Raw genomic sequence first — 10,619 nt, 5'->3', positions numbered from 1 at the left:
CTTAAGTAAACACAAAAACACCTTTGTGGAAGCTTGAAATTTTGTTTTGTCACAAAAGAAATTCACTATGTTGAGCTACATATACACATTTACTGACTACACATTTTTTTCACACAACAGCCACAATACATGTTGTTTGTTAAATTAAGTTATTTTAAAAAAAATAAGTAATTTGTCGGTTCAGCAGCTGAGCAAACAAATTGGGGTTGAAAACCTCTAGTGTTGGACAGGTGTTACTGCCGGCTGGGGTCTCACACTGTAGCCCAACAGCTGAAGATCCCTCCCGTGGTCAGGCCTGGCCCTGGAGTCAGTGGATTCCCGTCAAATAAATGTCCTCAAGGCAGAGCCAAGTCACACAAAAAAACCATTTTATTTTGGGTTTGGGTTGAGTGTTGAGGTTGGTGAACCTAAGCGTGTGCTGGCATGTGGGGACTGATTTGTGATGACAAGTGTATAAAAATGGGTTTGTTTTTAGTGTTTTTCATGTTTCATGGAGTTTTGTCAGTTGCTTTAATGTACAACGCTCTGAATCAATCTGGATTGATAAGCGCTCCTGTAAATAAAATTTGATTTAACTTGATATTTTTAAAAAAGCTCTTTGGTGTTAGAGGCTCAACTTTATATTAATGCAATCACATTTTAAAGGGAAAAGACAGAAAGGAGAGGAAGATGATTTCTAACCAGAAATTTCAATTTGTGCTACTACTCAAGATTTGGCTTTTTTATTTAATCTTTGGCAGTGTAATACCATTCCATACATTGTTTTGGAGGTTTTTTCTATATTTAAGTAAGCATCATGTTTACTGTAGACATCTATGACTGATTAGAAGGTTGACCAAACTGATAATAAGTGAACACTTCTTTATCAGCTTTTGATCCTTCACAGTTTGAATAAAATATACTCTGAAAAGCAATTGTAATCTTTTATTTATGTTGTCCATTATGAAAAAAAGCGACTAGAATATGTTAAGAACACCAAAACTTAATTTTCATTTGAATGGGTCACTTGAAAAATGTCACCATTTCTCTTTTAATTTTTTGAAATATCAATGAAAAACATTTTAAATCTCAAATTTTAGGCTCTCAGAGGAAAAGTATGAACATAGCTGCAGTCAGCATGATCAAAAGGGAATTGGATCCAGGTGGTGTGCTGCTGTTGCACAGATCCCCTTCACAGCATTTCACGGCTCCAACACACAATGCACTGGTTTGGCAGCCCTTGGTGACGATGTCATAGCCTGCAAGCAAGGACATTTGTTTGGTGAAATAACTTAGAAATATCTCTATGTTTCTACTTTCTTCTGTCTGTGAGCTTTGATTTCTCAGCAACTATAAACACCCTGTGATAATTAAAATTACAACTTACCCTCCGTTCTGAGTGAGAAACAACGGTTGAAGACGGCAGCACAGGCTTTGGTGTCCATGCAGGATTTGGGGTCGGCCGCTGTGCATGAGTAGCATCTCAATCCACATGCTTTACAAAGACAGAGCAAGTGTTCAAAAGAAGCCACAGGCTCACCAAGGCTTAGAATTATAACACAGCTATTAAACTTTCACGGATGTGTAAGAAGTAAAGAATTATTCTGAAGTAAAAAAGAAAAAACAAAACAAATAGAGTTGAAATTGATACTGTTTTCTTTAAACTGCTGTATAATGTACAAGTATCTTGTATCTTTAAATCCAGATGAAGAAAATAATTCTGCTCCACTTTAAAAGAAGCAAAAATAAATTAGCATTATTTTCCCTTTAGCCCATAAAGAAGAAAGCAGCAGACAAATCAAACTTACACCCTAATTCTTTAAAACTCTTGATTATATGAAAGCATGTTAACATTTGATAGATTTAAAGCTACTAAAAAGTACAAAAACTTACCTGCTGACAAAGTTAAGAACAGAATCAGAAGTTTAGAAAAAAGAAGTATAGAAAAAAAAATCTAATACAGTTGACATTTACACTGTTTTGTTTAAACTGTGTCAATGTCAACTGTTTCCCTTTAGCCCAAAAAGAAGAAATCACAAGATAAATCTAACTGTTCTTGCACCCTACGGCTTTAATACTCTTGATTATATTAAAGCATGTAAACATTTGAAAAATTCAAATCTATTAAAAAAAAACAACAAGTACAAAAACTCACCTGCTGACAAAGTTAAGGACAGAATCAGAAGTTTAACAAGTATCATATTGAACTTTTAATGTTAAGCAGTCCAAGGAGAACAACAGTTTGAACAAACCCCTTCTCTTGTGGGCACTTCCAAGTTTGCTTTCGGTTCCTGAAAACTGGTTTATATGTTACCGGCGCCAGCCCTAGGCTAAGAAGGGGCGATATTTTCTCTCTTTTAACGTTTTGTAACCTCCCCTGCCTCAAGAGGTGGTTCTCCCCCCTGATACACAGGTACCCGTTGCCAGTAAAATGAGTTTTCTTCCTCCTCGACAGATTGTTCAGACTCTGGCCCAGCAGCTGCCTAAAGTGACATTTGATCTTTCCTTTGTTTGTCCAGTCAGGTTTTCTTTATGACTTTGTTCTTGTTCCAGTTCCAGGTTATTTACTGACAAAAGAAGAATTCTGTGGAAGACTAGAAGATTACGGTCTCAGGTCTCAGCTTGTACTTGATACACAGGTCCATCTCATATCTTTTTAACAATACGGTAGATACAGTTTTCTCAATATGCTCGCAGTTTACCAGGACCCCCACGTTCTGAGAGGTTCCTGACCAGTATTCGATCTCCTGGTTGCAAAGGGATGCCTTTTAAATGTTGATTGTAGTACTTTTTCCCCTTTGCTGAGTTTTCCTGTCTGTTTTCTGCTGCAAATTTATATGCCTCCTGCATATACTTTTCAGCATTCTCTTATCTTGTCTTACACTCACTGTCATGGGTCCCATTTTTAAAGGCTTTGGTATGAAGCCACGACGACGATGATGATTATGCTGAAACATTTATAGTCCCTGTCCAATTATATCTTTTATTTATGATTACGGAAGTTTTAGGCAAAATCAAATTTTTTAGGGCAAAGTTTATGCAGTGCAGCAGGAGTTCATCAGAAATTCCCCTCTGAGTTGTGGGCATGTCTGTTGATGGGAAAGTAAGCCTCTGCTGATATCCCATCATGCCTTTGTTTCCACTCTCTTTCGCTAGCTTACAGCCCTTTACAACCCCAAGCTACCGTTACCAGCAAAACAAAAATAGTGAGCAACATTGGAGCTATCCAGTTGTGCAGTTCTGAATCAGATGCCAACTAAGACAAGTAAACTCAAGACGTTGATGGATCTATTTCTCTGCAGGTGGATGCATCAGAATTGAAGATGAGCAGGTAGACTTTCACCAGCCCATTTCAGTTACTGCTTCACAAAAGAGAGCTTTTTCAAACAAGGGTTTCTTATCAGCTCTTGATCCATCAGTTTGTATAAAACATACCGTACTCTGAGAAGCAATTGTAATCTTAAATTTATTTAATTTATGTTGTCAAAATGCTACTAGAACATGTAAAGAACACCAAAACGGTATGAAGCCACGACGACGATGATGATTATGCTGAAACATTTATAGTCCCTGTCCAATTATATCTTTTAATTATGATTACGCAAGTTTTAGGCAAAATCAAATTTTTTAGGGCAAAGTTTATGCAGTGCAGCAGGAGTTCATCAGAAATTCCCCTCTGAGTTGTGGGCATGTCTGTTGATGGGAAAGTAAGCCTCTGCTGATATCCCATCATGCCTTTGTTTCCACTCTCTTCCGCTAGCTTACAGCCCTTTACAACCCCAAGCTACCGTTACCAGCAAAACAAAAATAGTGAGCAACATTGGAGCTATCCAGTTGTGCAGTTCTGAATCAGATGCCAACTAAGACAAGTAAACTCAAGACGTTGAGGGATCTATTTCTGTGCAGGTGGATGCATCAGAATTGAAGATGAGCAGGTAGACTTTCACCAGCCCATTTCAGTTACTGCTTCACAAAAGAGAGCTTTTTCAAACAAGGGTTTCTTATCAGCTCTTGATCCATCAGTTTGTATAAAACATACCGTACTCTGAGAAGCAATTGTAATCTTAAATTTTTTTAATTTATGTTGTCAAAATGCTACTAGAACATGTAAAGAACACCAAAACGGTATGAAGCCACGACGACGATGATGATTATGCTGAAACATTTATAGTCCCTGTCCAATTATATCTTTTAATTATGATTACGCAAGTTTTAGGCAAAATCAAATTTTTTAGGGCAAAGTTTATGCAGTGCAGCAGGAGTTCATCAGAAATTCCCCTCTGAGTTGTGGGCATGTCTGTTGATGGGAAAGTAAGCCTCTGCTGATATCCCATCATGCCTTTGTTTCCACTCTCTTCCGCTAGCTTACAGCCCTTTACAACCCCAAGCTACCGTTACCAGCAAAACAAAAATAGTGAGCAACATTGGAGCTATCCAGTTGTGCAGTTCTGAATCAGATGCCAACTAAGACAAGTAAACTCAAGATGTTGAGGGATCTATTTCTGTGCAGGTGGATGCATAAGAATTGAAGGTGAGCTGATACACTTTCACCCGCCTATTTCAGTTACTGCTTCAGAAAAGGGAGCTTTTTCAAACAAGGGGTTTTTATCAGCTCTTGATCCATCACATATTGAATAAAATTTACTCTGAAAAGCAATTGTAATCTTAAATACTTTTATTTATGTTGTCCATAATGAAAACATGCGACTAGAATATGTTAAGAACACCAAAACTTAATTTTCATTTGAATAGGTCACTTGAAAAATGTCTCCATTTCTCTTTTAATTTTTTGAAATATCAATGAAAAACATTTTAAATCTCAAATTTTAGGCTCTCAGAGGAAAAGTATGAACATAGCTGCAGTCAGCATGATCAAAAGGGAACTGGATCCAGGTGGTGCGCTGCTGTTGCACAGATCCCCTTCACAGCATTTCACGGCTCCAACACAATGCACTGGTTTGGCAGCCCTTGGTGACGATGTCATAGCCTGCAAGCAAGGACATTTGTTTGGTGAAATAACTTAGAAATATGTCTATGTTTCTACTTTCATCTGTGTGTGAGCTTTGATTTCTCAGCAGCTATATACAACATGTGATAAGTAAAATTACAAATTACCCTCCGTTCTGAGTGAGAAACAACGGTTGAAGAGGGCAGCACAGGCTTTGGTGTCCATGCAGGATTTGGGGTCGGCCGCTGTGCATGAGTAGCATCTCAATCCACATGCTTTACAAAGACAGAGCAAGTGTTCAAAAGAAGCCACAGGCTCACCAAGGCTTAGAATTATAACACAGCTATTAAACTTTCACGGAAGTGTAAGAAGTAAAGAATTATTCTGAAGTAAAAAAGAAAAAACAAAACAAATAGAGTTGAAATTGGTACTGTTTTGTTTAAACTGCTGTATAATATACAAGTATCTTGTATCTTTAAATCCAGATGAAGAAAATAATTCTGCTCCAGTTTAAAAGAAGCAAAATAAATTAGCATTATTTTCCCTTTAGCCCATAAAGAAGAAAGCAGCAGACAAATCAAACTTACACCCTAATTCTTTAAAACTCTTGATTATATGAAAGTATGTAAACATTTGATAGAAATTAAAGCTACTAAAAAGTACAAAAACTTACCCGCTGACAAAGTTAAGAACAGAATCAGAAGTTTAGAAAAAAGAATTATAGAAAAAAAAATCTAATACAGTTGACATTTACACTGTTTTGTTTAAACTGTGATATAATATAACAAGTATGTTCCTAAAATGGATTTAAATCCAAATGTAGAAAAAAGTTCTGCTCCAGTTTAAAAGAAGGAAAAATAAATTAGCCTTATTTTCCCTTTAGCCTAAAAAGAAGAAAGCAGCAGATAAATCTAACTGTTCTTGCACCCTACGGCTTGAATACTCTTGATTATATTAAAGCATGTAAACATTTGAAAAATTCAAATCTACTAAAAAAAACAACAAGTACAAAAACTCACCTGCTGACAAAGTTAAGGACAGAATCAGAAGTTTAACAAGTATCATATTGAACTTTTAATGTTACGCAGTCCAAGGAGAACAACAGTTTGAACCAACCCCTTCTCTTGTGGGCACTTCCAAGTTTGCTTTCGGTTCCTGAAAATTGGTTTATATGTTACCGGCGCCAGCCCTAGGCTAAGAAGGGGCGATATTTTCTCTCTTTTAACGTTTTGTAACCTCCCCTGCCTCAAGAGATGACTCTGGCATCTTGTACTAAATATTTGTCACGTCAAGTCATGTTAAGTTTACTGTTTACTACTCTTAACATGTCCCCACAGGTGTGGGCAAATAGTACATGACAGGTTGCGATGGCAACAGGGAATGGGACATGGTACATAAGTAGTAGCTGTGGTTCTCCACTGATACACAGGTACCCGTTGCCAGTAAAAAGAGTTTTCTTCCTCCTCGACAGATTGTTCAGACTCTGGCCCAGCAGCTGCCTAAAGTGACATTTGATCTTTCCTTTGTGTTTTTCCAGTCGGGTTTTCTTTATGACTTTGTTATTGTTCCAGCTCCAGGTTATTTACTGACAGAAGAAGAATTCTGTGGAAGACTAGAAGATTACGGTCTCAGGTCTCAGCTTGTACTTGATACACAGGTCCATCTCATATCTTTTTAACAATACGGTAGATACAGTTTTCTCAATATGCTCGCAGTTTACCAGGACCCCCACGTTCTGAGAGGTTCCTGACCAGTATTCGATCTCCTGGTTGCAAAGGGATGCTTTTTAAATGTTGATTGTAGTACTTTTTCACCTTTGCTGAGTTTTCCTGTCTGTTTTCTGCTGCAAATTTATATGCCTCCTGCATATACTTTTCAGCATTCTCTTATCTTGTCTTACACTAACTGTCAGGTCTCATTTCGAAAAGTAAAAGTCTATTAGTAACCTTGGTGCTCTACTAAGCTTGATTTATGTAAAAAAGGTCAAAATTAGTGATTGTAAGGCAAGAAGGTGCGACATCTGGATGATAGGCTAAATATATTCTTCAGTTTTACAAGAGCCTTAGACACAACTGCCCTTACAGGGGGGATATGAGCTATCTGCTGGCAGTAACTGTACACTGGACACACAGGTGGTCAGCATGAGACATCAAAGTCATTGTCCGCCTGATCAGACAGTAAAGAGAAAAGGTACACATATTTTTTCAAAGGGCATACTGCGGGTGACGGGTCATAGTGAACACTTACACGTAGGGGTAAAGTAAGGGTTAAGTCAGTTAAACGCTGATTTGCTGTATGGATTTGTCATTTTTCCCATCCCTCCAAATCTAGTGGACTGCACAAGAAGCCCCTTAGTGCTGTTCACATGATAAGTCTTCACTTCCTGTCTACATTCTGGCTGTTAGAAATGAGGAAATTAAACAATCACAGTGTAGTTTGTGTGGAAATCCGATGGACACTTATCTATCAGGGGCATCAAGAACTGCGGGTCTGTCTGTGATTAGACTTTTACTTTTTATATACTGCACACAAATCTTTATTTTGCGCCTTAAACACATTTGCAAACTACTGTAGAGCTCAGGTAGTGTCAACAAGGATGTGTAGTTATAAAATACAGAAAAATGTCAGTAAATAAATCATTAAATAAATTTAAACAAAACTGATTAGAAGAAAACATAATTATTATTATTTTGACAGAAAAGTTTGAAGAATATTTCAACTTTAGAAAAAATCTTGCAATATTTGATTTTGACATGGCAGAGAATGTACACAGATATTCTGCGTTTTCTAGTATGTCTACCAGACGGCAATAAAGACAAACATTTGAAAGGTTTGCCTTTGTGTTTATAACAGAAATGGATGAGACTTTGCTGATTTCAACACCTGGTGATTTAAGTCATAGTTGATGGGATTTTGCTAACACAGAATGTGTGCTCCTTCATCTGTAGGTGGTGGAAATTGCCCAGAATTACAGTTGTTTTCTGAATTTTCTTTTCTTTCACATTTTAGCTGTCTATATTTTTTTATTTTTTAAAATGTAATGATTTATTTATTATTTCATTTTCCTTTTTAATTGTCCTTATGATCTTTAATATGTTTTTGTGTCAAGTGATTTGCTGAGGGGATTTTCCTCAAGGCACAGCCAAGTCCCACATTTCTCTGACAGCAACAGTTTTTCTTTAGCTTCAGTTTGAGGGACTGAGGTTGGTAAAACTAAGCGTGTGCAGGCATGTGGGCACTGAATTGTGGGGACATGTGTACAAGAATGGCTTCGTTTTTAGTGTTTGTTATGTTCCATAAAGTTTTTACCAGTTGCTTTTACGTACAACACTCTGAGCTTGTTAATCTGGATTGAAAAGCGCTCCTATGAATAAAATTTGATTTAACTTGACATTTTTGGTGTTAGAGGCCAAACTTTATACTAACGTTATCACATTTTTATGGACCAGACAGAAAAGAGAGAGAGAGTGGGGTAAGTGAAGTTGAGTGTAAAAGAAAAGAAGAGAAGAGGGCTAAAGTGGTTAAGAGGAGGATTATAGAAAAAATAAAACGGAAAATTATAAAAAGAAAAGGCAACAAGTGGCTGGAGGATTATCATTAGATGTTTACCAAAAGGGCATGTGTCCACAGACACACACATCCAAACACACACAAACTTTATCTACTTAAACCTTCTCACACTTGTCAATGGAAACCCAAAACCTTCAACCAATCCGTTCCATAAATACACAGCACAAATTGATAAGCACATTTTCTGTTTTGTAGAACAAATGCACTGCTTTTGAAGTTCAGCTGATTTCTTAACTTGTAACACCAAACTCTGTCTTTGAAAATTAGTTGTATGTTTAATGGAAGAAAGTTATTTCTTAATTATCGTTTCGCAATTAAAGGGTTTATTTAAATATACACCTTGTGTGTCAGAAGATTCAGAAGCCCATGTTTTAACAATCTGTCCAACACAAGAGGCCTTCAGCTCTACTCTATTTGCTCAGCTGTTGGACGGGACAAAAAAAAAAATACAACACATCATGTTCTGCTGCACATTACGACCCTTTGCCTGTGAGCGCCACATTGTGTTTGGATAAAAATGTGTCATAAACACATAAATCAACTGCTATACCTCTGAATCACAGCTGCCCTGAAAAAAATACATCTTTTTTTTTTTACTTCACATTTCCCCCACTGCATCTTTTGATTCACAAATGAAATTATTTCAAAGCGGGGGGAAAAATCTGAACCATTGCAGAGATTTAAAAACAATGCCACATTGATGACTCATTTTACAACTGTTTCATCATAGAACCAAAAAAACAAAACAACAGATGTATATTTTAAAATATGTTTAAAATAGATTTTGCAAAGGTCATAGCAAATTAAAGATTACATTTTTTCATTTACTAATTATTGGGGGAAGGAGTCAAATTCTAATTTTTATTGATAAATAAATGTTTTGTTTTAAAATAACTTTTTATACTCTAATTACACATAGCCTCCTGTGTATTATGTTAAAGAACATGTTTTATGAAATATAAAAATGAACAATGCAAATCTTTCCAAAATCCTAATAATAAAAAAAAAAGACTTGACTCTATTGATCCCACAATGGGGAAATTTGTTCTCCGCATTTGACCCCCAATCCAACCCCTTAATGCTGAGTGTCAAGCAGGGAGGCAATGGGTCCCAGTTTTAAAGGCTTTGGTATGACTCGGCCTGGGTTTGAAGCCACGACGATGATGATGATTATGCTGAAACATTTAAAGTCCCTGTCCAATTATATCTTTTATTTATGATTACGCAAGTTTTAGGCAAAATCAAATTTTCTAGGGCAAAGTTTATGCAGTGCAGCAGGAGTTCATCAGAAATTCCCCTCTGAGTTGTGGGCATGTCTGTTGATGGGAAAGTAAGCCTCTGCTGATATCCCATCATGCCTTTGTTTCCACTCTCTTCCGCTAGCTTACAGCCCTTTACACCCCAAGCTACCGTTACCAGCAAAACAAAAATAGTGAGCAACATTGGAGCTATCCAGTTGTGCAGTTCTGAATCAGATGCCAGCTAAGACAAGTAAACTCAAGACGTTGATGGATCTCTTTCTCTGCAGGTGGATGCATCAGAATTGAAGATGAGCAGGTAGACTTTCACCAGCCCATTTCAGTTACTGCTTCACAAAAGAGAGCTTTTTCAAACAAGGGTTTCTTATCAGCTCTTGATCCATCAGTTTGTATAAAACATACCGTACTCTGAGAAGCAATTGTGAGAGCCGGTTTAGCTCGTGCTGGTTTGCAGCGCCTTCCGTCTGTGAAACCTGGGTTCGACTCCAGGCTGCTCCCTGTTCCCTTCTCTACCTCTGTGCCGGTCCCAAGCCCGGTTTGAGAAGGTTGCGTCAGGAAGGGCATCCGGCGTAAAACATTGCCAAATTTACCATGCGACTTGTTCGCTGTGGCGACCCCTGATGGGAGAAGCCGAAAGTGGAAGAAAGAAGACTCTGAGAAGCAATTGTAATCTTAAATTTTTTTAATTTATGTTGTCAAAATGCTACTAGAACATGTAAAGAACACCAAAACGGTATGAAGCCACGACGACGATGATGATTATGCTGAAACATTTATAGTCCCTGTCCAATTATATCTTTTAATTATGATTACGCAAGTTTTAGGAAAAATCAAATTTTTTAGGGCAAAGTTTATGCAGTGCA

At 37.3% G+C, this 10,619-nt stretch overlaps 1 long non-coding RNA gene and 1 other non-coding gene across 2 annotated transcripts; both read right to left on the bottom strand.

The window, feature by feature from the left end:
• Positions 1-1,082: 1,082 nt before the first annotated feature.
• Positions 1,083-2,297, bottom strand: LOC101155773 (uncharacterized). Its single transcript, XR_013658203.1, has 3 exons — positions 2,135-2,297; positions 1,367-1,474; positions 1,083-1,238 (listed from the first exon to the last, which is right to left on the bottom strand). It is a non-coding gene; the product is annotated as an uncharacterized LOC101155773 (transcript).
• A 2,339-nt stretch (positions 2,298-4,636) lies between these two features.
• Positions 4,637-6,109, bottom strand: LOC144994615 (uncharacterized). The gene is made up of 3 exons (XR_013658202.1): positions 5,947-6,109; positions 5,095-5,202; positions 4,637-4,966 (listed from the first exon to the last, which is right to left on the bottom strand). It is a non-coding gene; the product is annotated as an uncharacterized LOC144994615 (long non-coding RNA).
• Between the last annotated feature and the right edge of the window lie 4,510 nt (positions 6,110-10,619).

Source organism: Oryzias latipes, chromosome 9 (genome assembly GCF_053564925.1).
Source record: "Oryzias latipes strain Hd-rR chromosome 9, Olatipes_Hd-rR_3.1".
In the NCBI taxonomy this organism is placed as follows: domain Eukaryota; kingdom Metazoa; phylum Chordata; class Actinopteri; order Beloniformes; family Adrianichthyidae; genus Oryzias; species Oryzias latipes.
The sequence above is the reverse complement of the archived record's forward strand: the minus strand, read 5'-3'. Positions and strand labels throughout refer to the sequence as shown.